Genomic DNA, 14,118 nt, shown 5'->3' with positions numbered 1-14,118 from the left:
CTGTAAGGTCTCAGAGGATGATGGACTTGCTGCCAGTTCAGTTCCTGTATTTATTTACACAGAGAGACATAAGATGCATTGGAGGGAATGGTAATTGTATCGCTGGCATGTAACTGTATGTAACTGTATGTAATTGTATGTTTTAACTGCTTACTGTGTGAGTGTAACCATGTAACTATAGGTATACTGTACATTGTAATATATATTGAATCCATATCCTTTTAATAACAAATATATACATCAATGAGCTTTGGAACTCAGATAATGTGTGGGTGTATTGTTTTCTCTTATGGGATGCAGTGTTTTGCGATGTATAGCGCACATTCATGGGATATGGTAATAAGAGGTGCAGGCGTTTACAATATATATTAGAGCAGGCATTTTAAATATTTGTGAGAAATCAATTTGGCATTCTTAGGGGGAATAAGGTGTGCGCTCCAGTATCACTGTGCTGACTTAACACACTAATAACAGCAGGACTGTTTATGTTGAATGGCTGCATGTTTGCAGGACGCCTGCACTGTTTCATAATAAGTTGACAGCTGGACAATGGGGGTCATTCCGAGTTGATCACTAGCTGCTGTTGTTCGCAGTGCAGCGATCAGGCTAAAATTCTGCATTTCTGCGCATGTATATGCACCGCAATGCGCACGCGTGATGTACGGGTACAAATTCCTTTGTGGTTTTGCACAGGTTCTAGCGAAGCTTTCAGTCGCACGGCCGAATGCAGGAAGATTGACATGAAGTGGGTGTTTCTGGGTGTCAACCGACCGTTTTCAGGGAGTGCTTAGAAAAACGTAGGCGTGTCAGGGAAATTCGCAGGCGTGGCTGGGCGGACGCTGGGCGGGTGTGTGACGTCAAAAGCCGTCCCTCCGTCGTTAGAATCAACGCACACGAAGAGTAACTACAGGGCTGTTCTTGTTTTGCACAAAATGATTTTGCAGGCGCTATGCAAAGCACTTCTGCAAAGCAAAAATACACTCCCCGGTGGGCGGCGACAATGCGTTTGCACGGCTGCTAAAAGTAGCTAGCGAGCGATCAACTCGGAATGACCCCCAATATATGTAGTCCGGAGGAGCATGTTATAAGTCCTAAGTCAGAGGCTAACAAATATATTAACCCCTGCATGGTTGGACTTTATTAACCCCTCCATGTTATATACGGCTGAACTTTTGTACTAATATGCATGCATTATACAGTATATTCATACCTCCCAACATGACCCTCTCCAGGAGGGACACAGTGCTCTGCTTCTGGGCTTTTCTCTAAAGGTGCATACACACGGAGCGATATAACTGAGCGATTTTGACTATATAGTCAAAATCGCTCAGAAAGTTAGTGCAGATTGCTCCGTGTGTACACAGCCAGCGATAGCGATGCGCGTCCCCGCTAGGTCGCTATCGCTGGGAAAAATAGTCAGTGCAGGCAAGTCAATTTTGGCTATGTCGCTGCAAAAGTTAGTCAAAATCGCTAACACTTTAAGAGGCCAGCGATTTTTCCCAGCGATAGCGATGTGCAGGCGGCGGTGGTGCGGGCGGCGGCGGGTTGTGGCGGCGGGTTGTGGCGGCGGCGGGTTGCGGTGCGGGCGACGGCGGGTTGCGGCGGCGGTGTGGGCGACGGCGGGTTGCGGCGGCGGTGTGGGCGGCGGTGGGTTGCGGTGGCGGTGTGGGCGGCGGCGGTGCGGGCGGTGGCGGGTTGCGGCAGCAGTGCGGGCGGGGGAAATTTACCTTTCTATTGCAGAGTTTGGCAGCGGAGCGGTACCAGTTTCAAAAATGGCGCCTCAGCGTCATTTTTGAAATTCAAGATGGCCGCCGCGAGCCAATCACGGCTCGCCGCGTCATCGCCCCGCCCCCTCCCGCTGACTTATATAAGTCAGCGCGAGGCAGCGGCTGTCAGTCCGACGGCGGAGGAGGAGCGGAGAAGAGCTCCTGAAGACGCCGTGGAAGTCCTGGATGGGCGGCGGCTATGCAAAAGAGCTTAGCAGCCGCCGCCCACCAGGTGAAGACGCCGGAGCGAGACCCCAGAAGCCCTGGGGAGGTGGCGCCCCCCCAGGTGAAGACGCCGGAAGCCCTGGGAAGGCGGCGGCCATGCAAAAGAGCTTAAAGGCCGCCGCCCCCAGGTGAAGACCCAGTTTAATAAAGGATTTTTAAAAGAATGTGTTGTGTTTTTTTTTTTATATTTTCTTTACAGGTGGACTACAGGTGCCAGCGGGCCCTTTATGTCCGGGCATGCTGGCACTTGTGGTTCTCCAAGTGCCAACATGCTGGGGCAGGCTTGCTGGGACCTGTAGGCCTCCTGTAAAGAACAATATTACTATTGAAAGGCTATCAGCCTCCCATCCACCGGGCCACGGATGGGGGGGACAGCCTCGGGCTTCACCCCTGGCCCTTGGGTGGCTGGAGGGGGGGACCCCTTGATTTAAGGGGTCCTCACTCCTCCAGTGTACCCCGGCCAGGGGTGACTAGTTGGGGGGGTAATGGCACGGCCGCAGGGACCAATATAAAAGTGTCCCCCGGCTGTGGCATTATCTCCCTGGCTAGTGGAGCCCGGTGCTGGTTTGGAAAATACGGGGGACCCCTATGTCTTTTGTCCCCCGTATTTTTTAAACCAGGACCGGACGCAGAGCCCGGTGCTGGTTGTCTAAATATGGGGGAACCCTACTCATTTTTTCCTCTGTATTTTAACAACCAGGACTGGCTCAAAGAGCCCGAGGCTGGTTTTACATAGGAGGGGGGACCCCACGCAAATTTTTTTTTTTAACTTTCAGCTATTTAAATACCAGCCACCCTGTAAAATCGTCCTATATATGACACTCATCCCCTTATTTAAATGAGATAGTCAAAATCTCCCATAGCCAAAATCTCCCATAGCCAAAATCTCTTGCATAGTTAGACAAAATCTCTGGTAAAGTTAGTCAAAATCTCCTACTGCCAGTTCAAGGGAAAAGTTAGTCAAAATCTCTCATAGCCAAAATCTCTCCGTGTGTATGCACCTTTATTGTATGATTGCCATCACCTGTGTTGAACAGGTAAATGGATAAGAAAGGTGTTTCAGCACAGGTGAGGGCAATTATACATTAAGAGAAAAGTCCAGGAACAGAGTATTCTGTCCCTCCTGGAGAGGGTCATATTGAGATATATGTATATTAATCATACTTGCCCACCTGACCCTCTCCATGAGGGAGAAAATGCTCTGTTCCTGGACTTTCCTGGTAATGTATGATTGCCATCACCTGTGGTGAAACACCTTTCTTATCAATTAACTAGCTCACCACAGGTGATGGCAATCATACATTACCAGGAAAGTCCAGGAACAGAGCATTTTCTCCCTCATGGAGAGGGTCAGGTAAGCAAGTATGATATTAATGATATTTATTATTAATGGTAAACATATGGAGTGTTTTATTGGTTATGGGGCTAATTCAACAAGGAACGCAAAACTGCAAAAATTGCGAGAATACGTAAAATCTGAGACAAAAAATACAAAATCTGACACAAAGAATACAACTTCTGAGACTTAGCAAAAACTGCGTATGCACTACGAAAACTAGGCGTGTAGGGGGCGTACTAAAGGGCTGGACTCGCAAAAACTAAGAGCAGGGGCGTGGTATTTGCGTATATGCAGATTTTAGATAGGCGGGGCATACGCATTTTTTGCAACTGAACGCACGTTTATGGTTTGCAGTTTCTGAGTGACTACAGGTCTACCTTAAAATCTGCACAAGCTGACCTCAGTTGTAGAATGTTCGATGTATACTGCAATCATTGCTTCAGTACACCCAGCTGAAGCAGCTCACACTGCTGACCACAATTCAGTTTATTCAGCTGCATTGAAACTTAACAACATGTAAGGGAGCTTCAAACTATTTAACACATGTATTACTCTAAGGGGCCCTACTCACTGGCCGACCCGCCGCCGAGCTGCCCGACGGCGGATACGGCCGACGAGCGACCCGGCGGGGGGGAGGGGGGGCAGTGACGGGGGGAGTGAAGTTTCTTCACTCCCCCCGTCACGCGGCTGCATTGAAGTGCAGGCAAATATGGACGAGATCGTCCATATTGGCCTGCATGCACAGCCGACGGGAGACCAGCGATGAACGAGCGCGGGGACGCGCATCGTTCATCGCTGGAGTCTCCACACTGAAAGATATGAACGAGTTCTCGTTCATTTATGAACGAGATCGTTCATATCTTTCAGAAAATCGGCCAGTGTGTAGGGCCTATAAAACACAGGTTCTCAAACTCGGTCCTCAGGACTCCACACAGTGCATGTTTTGCAGGTCTCCTCACAGAATGACAAGTGAAATAATTAACTCCACCTGTGGCCATTTAAAAATGTGTCAGTGAGTAATTACTTCACCTGTGCACCTGCTGGGTTACCTGCAAAACATGAACCGTGTGGGGTCCTGAGGACCGAGTTTGAGAACCTATGCTCTAAAACATAGGTCTGCAAACTCGGTCCTCATTACCCCACACAGTGCATGTTTTGCAGGTAACCCAGCAGGTGCACAGGTGTATTAATTACTCACTGGCACATTATAAAAGTTCCACAGGTGGAGCTAATTATTTCACTTGTGATTCTGTGAGGAGACCTGCAAAACATGCACTGTGTGGGGTAATGAGGACCGAGTTTGCAGACCTATGCTCTAAAATATATGTTAGTAGTACTGTAACCTGATAATTCTTTAAGTTAATAACAATGCAGGTTTGTCTAGAACACACTTGTTTTCCTACAAACATGTACAATAACATTTACAAGCAAGTTTTTTTTAATTTTTGGTTTGGTTAATGGCTTTTTGTTTAAAAGCTGAGTTTTTTTTATGATTTAAAGCAACAAACAATTATTATCTTCAAAAATCATACCCACATACATGTGTAAGTTGTTTTTTTTAAATTCCCTTTGACAAAGAAACATGTTCAATAACATCACCACAATAATTGTGATTTTGTGGACATTTTAATTATGCACCACTTTTTTTTAATATATTTTCACATTAAACAATAACATAAGTGTAACACCCCTCTACCTGGACTTTCTGGGTAATGGTGTGTATTTAAACTCTTTCCGCTTTGCAATGCTTCTCACCTTGTACTTCTCTTGGTATTAGTGCCTCCACCCGAATCTTGACGTGACGTGCTCTTCTGGGAAGTGTTCAATTTTGGAAACACCAGAGGGAGACTCGGGAAACCCTCTGCCCACCACGTGCTTAGACCGACCCCACTACAGGAATATATCACACGGATATGTTGCAAAAGTCACCCTGGCACATTTATTAAAGGGTCTGGAATAGCAATTGCTTTTATGCATTTATATACAAGGGACTATAGTAGATCAATAAAAGAGGACATATACTAAAGGCATAGGAACATGTTGGTCAGTAATGCACACACATATTTAAAGGGTGTATAATGCAGTAATAAGAAAAATGAACATAACACATGAATCTGCTTTCTCCTGTCTGTCTGTCTGTCCCTTCCTGAACTTCCCTTTTGTATGCAGATAACACCCTGGCCTTTGCAATCACTGACTGGGTAATGACAACTTAAAACAGCAGTATCACAAGGAATTTCACACATACCACATACAGCATTAGACAATACATCCCCCACTATAGTGCACTGTTATTTCAGAGTTCCTTATCTTCTGCATGCTACAGCTTGACGGAAAAGGTACTTTAACAGGTTCCAATTGGCACGTTCAGCAACGCTGGTACTTGTAGTTCCACAAACTGATTCTTGGTGAAATCACACACTTTGTTAGCTACTATTTATCAGTCTTTACCAAGAAACATAACACTGTAAACCATTACTTATCTCACATTCCTCCAAAGTGTGTCCCTCTGCAAACTGTCCTCTCCAGGGGTCAAAAAGGAAGGTTTGAAATGCATTATTCTCTGTAGGCCACTTAACTTCATCAGACTGGGGTTCTCCCTCTCCGTAGGGCTCTTTCTGTACAGTCACGTGGACTTCTTCCCCAGTATTCTCCAGTCATTGTCAGCTGCATCTTAGCTATATCCCAGACATGGTTCCTTCTCCCTCCTCGACCTCGGCCATCTCCTCCTCCACTCCCCTGGACAAAAGCATTCCATTCTCCACTCCCCCCTCCCCATGCCCTGTTTCTCCACCCCCCCGACAGCCTCTGCGTGTCTCTCTGTATATCCTCTGAAACCCAAGGCTGTCTGGGAGATGTAGTCTCTAAACACAAAATGGCCAGTGTCCAATTTCACATTTGCTGCCTTTCATAAGCGCTGGGCACTACATACTCCGCTGACAAAGTGATGAGCCTGTTCCACACCCTGAAAAGGAATATGTGTTAAACCGTTTTGTCTGTTTACACATCCACACATACCCTGACAAGCTCCTACGATGACAGGGGTGGGCCCCAAATAAGGCCAAGGTTAGACCCAGTGAGGGTGAACCACCCTGGGCACTTCAACTTCAATGGCCCTTCCTAACTCATCATAAGTAAATATCATAGGGGCCCTAGTGGTGCGTCTGGGTCGGCTAATAGCTGGAAGGGCTCCCTCATCTCCCTCTGACACCCTTTCTGGTTGTTCAGCCTCTCCCCCAACATCTCTCTCTTCTGGTTGGTCCTGAGCCTGTCCCTCAGGTTCTATAACTTCCACCGTTACTTCAGGTACGACCTCCTCCAACCTGCACACCTGTTCTCCTCTTGGCTCTCCTGTAGCTCTCTCAGTAGACCTGTGGGGTCTAGTGACCTCATGACTTTGAATGACAGTCTCATTTTCCGTAGTAGGAGAATCATACCCCCATTCATTCATCCTCACTGCAATCTGTCTCTTTATAATCTCTAGTTTCCTCTCTCCTGGTAGACCTCAGTCTTCCTGGCTTCCTCCAGGGCACCCTCTCGGTGGTCTCAACAGCATGCTCGGTCTTGAACCTCACATCTCTCCCAATCGGTAATAGGTGTTGACGGTGATAAGTCTTTATGGGCCCTGTTTGTCCTTCAGGCCTTACACGGTAAACAGGTGCCCCAGACATTTTGGCCACCACTTCATAGAGTTCTTCTCTCCATCGATTTGCCAATTTATGCTTTCCTGGTATTCCCAGGTAGCGGAGCAGTACTCTGTCTCCTATCCCCAGTACATTCTCTTTCACTCGACTGTCATATCGAGTCTTGTTTCTCAAACCAGACTTAGTAGAAGCTTCTTGAGCCAACTTGTGAGCATGTCTCAGTTCTTCTCGCAGTCTCTGCACATACTGTAAATGTGTCTCCCCCGAGTGGGAAACCTCCATTATTCCGAAACAAATGTCTACAGGCAGTCGGGCTTCTCTTCCAAACATAAGGAGGTATGGTGTGACAATGCTAAATTCCTTTGTCGTATAAACAACCCTTTATGAAGCTAAGAACACTGTACGCTGTTTACTTAAGAAGTACCGTAATGATACGCTATCTGCGTAACGATCGCTCAGCCGTAGGCGAGACGCTCAAGCGTCACGTTCGCTCGCGGCCCAGTGATCACAGGACACGTTATTGGTTATGTCTAGGGGAAAGATTCGCTGTAGCGTAGCCTACGCTCGAGACCACGAGGAGGTCACCAGCGATGCAGACGCTCACAACACTATACCTTTATGATAAAACCTTATACCAAAGAAATACAAAGAATACCTTAATGTGAGTACAGGGTGTAAGTGCAACCTTGTGTAACCTGACTAACTACAAAGCTGCTTGAGCGTCACCGACGCTCAAGTGAACACTTAACACTATAGGAAATACACAGATGCTGGTTTAGGTTCCAAAGCCTATTAACTGTATTATATCTAATATACTTGTAAAAGGGGATAACAGTACAAATGATACACTACAATATAACAGAGACTTCCTAACCACAGAACTAAAATACAAAAAGACAATACTACTCTGACCTAAATGAAATACAATACAATACTATAATACTATGGGAGATATAGGAGAAAAGAGGAGAGAGAGAGAGAGAGAGAGAGAGAGAGAGAGAGAGAGAGAGATAGAGAGAAATTGGCTCACAGAAAGACAATGATTACGGAGAGAAACTTACGCACAAAGGGTATGATCGCCTGCGCCTCGATATCCAGCTCCCGGCTATCAGCAGATAACCGTTGATGAGAGAGTGAGAGCTGGATGTGGTCGGCCTGCCTATTTATGCCCCACACACAATGCAATCTCCTGGTCCTACAATCCCATTGTCCATTGGCCGAAGGAATTCGGCCCTGCATCATAACAAAAGGTCATAGGGTGATTCATACAGGTGGGCTGTGACGATTTCCAACAGCTCAGGTGGGTGGGAAACTAGGTTTCCCGCCGCATACCTGAGTATGTGTAAATAATAGAAATGGACATAAACTTCTTATGTCCATAACTATTCGCACGAGCGATTAATACGCTCCAAACCAACACCGGAATATTGCTAATTAAATACTCTTCCGATGGGTACCAAACACTGCTGTATGATTCCTGTTAGACCCTTCGTACGATATAAAGAGGGATTCCTCAGCTCTGGGACATTGTATTTTAACCTAAATTTCAGAATCTATCAAAGGGACCATGATCTATAAACTACATTAATTGTGAAAATATGTAACGAATGAGTCGCACGCTACGACTATATAAACTCTACCGTGAATACGCATACCGCGCCTGCGAGTGCACGCTATTGCGGGTATGCGCCTCCACGGGAGAGCGTACGCACGCGCAGCGCGGACCAGTGTGCGGTGCAAATATGGCAACGTGCATTGAGACATTTTTCTGACTTTGACAGTCCACCCTTTGGCAGTCAATAATAACTGCCACCTTCTAAAATATTTAAGGAGAAAAATGTAAGTCAGGGGTTAATTGATTTCCATGGTTGGGTAGGGGAGAAGAGTGGAGTAGGTGTGAAAAGGGTATGACCTAGTGAGAAAGTAGAAGCATGTGTGTATGAGTCCATGTTTGGAGGGTCATGTATCATCGTGCCGTACGTGTGGTAAATCAAGCTTCGAGGTATTGCGAAGTATACATTTGAATTCCTTCTTATCCTGTGGTACAGGTCTGTGGATGGGCTGTCAAACTCTACCGAGCTCATTTCGGCTGTGGTTGTAACAAAATGGGGATGCACATTTTAGTTGATGATACATGAATGGGGGAGGTATGTGGTTGCTGATATCTGTGCCTGTATTCCCTATCGACTATGTGTGTCGTTACCTGAGGGTTGTAGAGATGAAGATAAAGAATACTTACGAAAAATGCAATGATATTCTATGTCAGGGAAATGTACATCTGTTGTTGAAGTTGTGTTCGGTATCTGTTGAGAGTCGTCTTCTTTGCGCTGTTTTGCTCCTTAGGCATGAGCAACAAGCTTTGTCAGTGCCATCAGATTTACAAAAATGTTGGGCTAGCGTGAGTTTAAAAATACTAGGGAAACTGGGGATCCATGGCAAAGTTCATCAAGTGTCCATATTTAAAGTTGTCAAATCTTCTTCTTTGGTCAATCCGTTGTCTGTATACATCTCGTCTCGTCAGCTTCCTCGTCCAAGGGGGTCTTTGTATCTGGGAGAAAAGCAGAAAAACAGGTGAAAGAAACGGACCGTATAATCGCATTTTCATCACATTCTGGTTTCTATCATTGGGTCATAAATCAAATCCAGGTTAATTACAGTTTCCTCACTCCTCAAGCTCATCACTTTTGTACTTTGTTTGCACCTCATTAAAGCCTGCCCGCATCTAAATATCAATCCAATCGATATAACGACACCCAAGATACATAGTAGAAACTTTCCAACATCCATTATGACTCCTTGAGCCCAGTCTCCTAAACCGGAGAACCAATTTCGCGGGTTCAACCATGACACCCAACCAGTCAGCTCATTACCTACAGCAGCAAGGGTGAGATTGTGTTTTCGACGAAATTCCCACTTCAATTGGAGAATATCGTCCATCTTTTGGTCTATGACCTCTACCGGATCCTCGGTGCTATTTGTGATATACGTGCAACACTTTATGCCGTACTGTGTTGCCAATGTAACACAATATCCGCCTGTTACTGCTGTAAGATAATTAAGAACCATCCTATGCTGAACTAGTTCTGTTTTGTAAGCTTGAAGTTCTCTTCCAGTGTATCTAAACGTGTCATCATACATTTCAGTGATATTATCTAACAAATTGGCGAGTGCGGAAATGTATCTATAATTCATCACACCTCGAGCGGTGCGAGTGAAATCTAACGCTACCAGAACCTGAATCCCGGTGGATTCATGGATAAGATCAGAGGCCGGATGCTCTAACCTTTCTGACAGTTGTCTTTTAACTCGGTGCTCGTAATGAGTGTGAGTATAAGGAGCTTGGGCACCACGGTGTATGTCCTTCATTTTGTCATGTGTAACAGTCATCACTTCAGGCAATACTTTTCCAATATAACACAATCCTTCAGAGTTTGGGGCAAGCCACTTGTACGCCTTTCTCCCACATATGAAATATGCGTCATCGGGGAGAACATAGGGGACGGAGAAGGACATGACCATGTTACAAACCTTCCAGGTGAAATCTCCTGACCCTAATTCTTCCATCTGCTTAATGCACGTATCAGTTTGTATGATATGTGCACAGTATCCTGGTGATACCTCTCCAACTCTAGTAATCCTATTTCCTAAGGTATATCGATACCGGAAAGATTTTCCTCTACTGGCTATGTGGCGTACCAGCTCTATATCTGTAGGCATTCTATCTGCTCTGTGTGAAAAGGTCATGGTAAGGTTGCTCCATGACACTTCCCAATTTCCCGGCCTACGGGGATTGGAGATATTAAAACATATGAGGGACCTATCCACATGGTATTGGTGGAGCTTCAAACTAGGAGGGCTGGAGATGTTAAACCTCCGGTCCACCGGTCTCCCACCACTTAGCTCAAGTACCTCCCCTAACGTTAAAGGAAATGGTACTAGCCCTGATTTACTGTGACCCTGAGGTACTTGAGAGCATACCCAACAATCGGTCTTGTTTAACACATTACCCACTAGAGAGTGATAGTCACTCAATGGATGCCGGTCCATATGGATATTAAAACTAGATTGGCATTTCTTTATGCATCCATCTTCAACCAGATTATCACAGAGCCTACAGATACAATTTTCTTCAGCTAACAATCCATCACAATTTCTTCTATCGGATCGTTTTCTGATACTCGCCTTTGCTTGTTGGTTTGGTTGATCTTGGAAAACTACGCCTCCATCATCATAATCGGAACCCATTCCAGAACCTCTCTCGACCTCTATGGTACTCTCGCCGGAACAGACTGCTCTGGTCAACATCATGGTTAACATCAAAATCCGGATCACAGTCTCTTGGGGCAAGTCCATCTTTGAGGAGGAAATAGAAAAGAATGAGAAGGGGGAAAAAGAAATTTTAAAGGAGAGGGGATGGGAAGTGGAGAAAAACAATAAAAGGGAGAGGGGAGTCGACAGCTGCTTTCGATCTTCAAGGCTCAGGTGCCGCCTCAGTCCTCCTGGAACAGACACTCCAGTGATACAACCTCTACCGTCTGTTCCTTATCACGGGACTTCTCGGGATCAGCAACCTTCTTGCAGTGGGATGAATGGACCCAAGTCTCTCTCTCAGCAACCTTCAATGCTGTGGTGCTGGTCAATAAGACCTGGTATGGTCCTTCCCATCTATCAATAAGACAACCTGAGCGTAGAAAATTTCGTATCATTACATAATCCCCAGGTTCAATGTCATGACAATTACTACCTGGTAGATCAGGAATCACCAACTTCAGATTATCATTTTGACTCCTCAACTGCTTACTCATGTTAATCAAGTATTTTACAGTTACTTCATTGTTACATTTCAAATCATCCTGAGGGTTAATCATGACATGCGGTTGTCGACCAAACAGAATTTCAAAAGGGGACAGGTTAAGAGGGGACCTGGGAGTGGTTCTGATGCTATACAAAACAATGGGTAAAGCTTCTGGCCACGTCAATCCTGTCTCTGCCATTACTTTACTCAATTTATTTTTAATAGTGCTGTTCACTCTTTCGACCTTCGCACTCGCCTGTGGACGGTACGGAGTGTGCAGCTTGCTATCAATACCCATCAACTTACACATTCCTTGAAAGACATCACCTGTAAAATGGGTACCCCTATCACTTTCAATGATTCTAGGGATACCATATCTACATACAAATTCCTGCACAATTTTCTTAGCTGTAAACATGGCAGTATTTGTAGCTGCTGGAAATGCTTCGACCCAATTCGAGAAAACATCTATACAGACAAGTACATATTTCAAATTTCGACATGGGGGCAATTGAATGAAGTCAATTTGTATTACTTGGAAAGGGCCGCCGGCAGGTGGGATATGGGATGGTTCTGTAGGTATTGCTTTTCCAATATTCTTTCTCAGACAGGTAAGGCATGACATTGCTCTTTTACCCGCATGAGAGGAGAATCCTGGGGCGCACCAGTATGCTCTTACCAATTTGCACATCCCCTCCTTGCCTAGATGAGTCAGCCCGTGAGCTGCTTCAGCCAGACATGGAAGGTATGCCCTGGGGGCCACTGGTTTACCATGTCCATCCGTCCAGAGCCCTGAGGACTCCTGGCCATATCCCTTTGCCTTCCAGACTGCTCTTTCCTGTGTGGAACACAAATTCTGCATCTCACACAACTTCTGTGTGTTGATGGTATTAAATACCATCAACTGTGTGGTGTCTGTCTGTATGGGGGTAGCAGCTGCAAGCTTTGCGGCTTCGTCTGCTCGGCTGTTACCAAGGGATACTGGGTCTTGGCTATATGTATGTGCTTTACATTTGATAACAGCCACTCTGTCGGGTTCCTGTATCGCTGTTAGAAGCCTTTTTATATGAGCTGCATGCGCTATCGGTGTACCAGCCGCCGTCATGAAATTTCTGAGCCGCCATAGGGCTCCGAAATCATGGACTACCCCGAAGGCGTATCTAGAATCGGTGTAGATATTGGCTGACTTACCCTTAGCCAATTCACATGCTCTGGTTAGGGCGACCAGTTCAGCAACCTGGGCTGAGTGAGGTGGGCCTAGCGGTTCCGCTTCTATGGTGTCTTGGTCATCTACGACTGCGTATCCAGTACACAAGTCTCCCGAGTCTGACTGTCTATGACAACTACCGTCCGTGTAGAACGTGAGTTCTGCATCTTCCAGTGGATTGTCACTGATGTCAGGCCTTGCGGTAAAATTTTGGGTCAAATATTCCATACAATCATGTGTATCTTCCTTTGCATTAAATCCTCCTTCCCCATCACTCTCACCTTCCACCCTTTGTGTCTGACCAGGCACACCTGGGAGAAATGTTGCAGGGTTTAATGCACTGCATCTCCTTATGGTGATGTTTACGGGGGCCATTAATGCCAATTCCCATCTTGTAAACCTTGCTGATGAGACGTGCCTGGTTTGGGCAGAATTCAATAAGGCAGATACCGCATGCGGTGTATGGATTGTGAGGTTGTGGCCTAGCACAACATCTTCGCTTTTTGTCACTAGCAATGCTATCGCCGCAACGCTACGCAAGCATGTGGGGAGGGATCGCGCTACCGTGTCTAGCTGAGCACTGTAGTATGCAATTGGCCTGCTGGCATCACCGTGTTTTTGTGTTAGTACACCTGCTGCGCACCCAGCACTTTCTGTTCCGTATAGTTCAAAGGGTTTCCCATAGTCTGGCATACCTAGTGCTGGTGCCTGCGTTAGACACTGTTTGAGTCTCTCAAATGCTGTTTCGGATTCGTCTGTATGCGAAATCCGATCAGGTTTGTTTGAGGAGACCATTTCCTGCAAAGGTAGCGCCAATATGGAAAACCCTGGGATCCAATTACGGCAATACCCACACATTCCTAAAAACGTCCTGATCTGTTGCTGGGTTTGTGGCAGTGTCATGTCTCTAATGGCTTGGATTCTATCAGCGGTCAGGTGTCTCAGTCCTTGTGTTAGACAGTGTCCCAAATATTTTACCTTAGCTTGGCATAATTGCAACTTGTCTTTGGAAACCTTGTGACCTGTGTCTGAAAGATGAAACAGGAGCTGTTTCGTATCCTTCAGAGATGCTTCCAGTGAATCTGAACACAGTAATAAATCGTCCACATACTGTATCAATACTGATCCACTGTCTGGTTGGA

The sequence above is a fragment of the Pseudophryne corroboree genome, chromosome 11 (assembly GCF_028390025.1).
Source record: "Pseudophryne corroboree isolate aPseCor3 chromosome 11, aPseCor3.hap2, whole genome shotgun sequence".
NCBI classification, from domain to species: Eukaryota; Metazoa; Chordata; class Amphibia; order Anura; family Myobatrachidae; genus Pseudophryne; species Pseudophryne corroboree.
The sequence above is the reverse complement of the archived record's forward strand: the minus strand, read 5'-3'. Positions refer to the sequence as shown.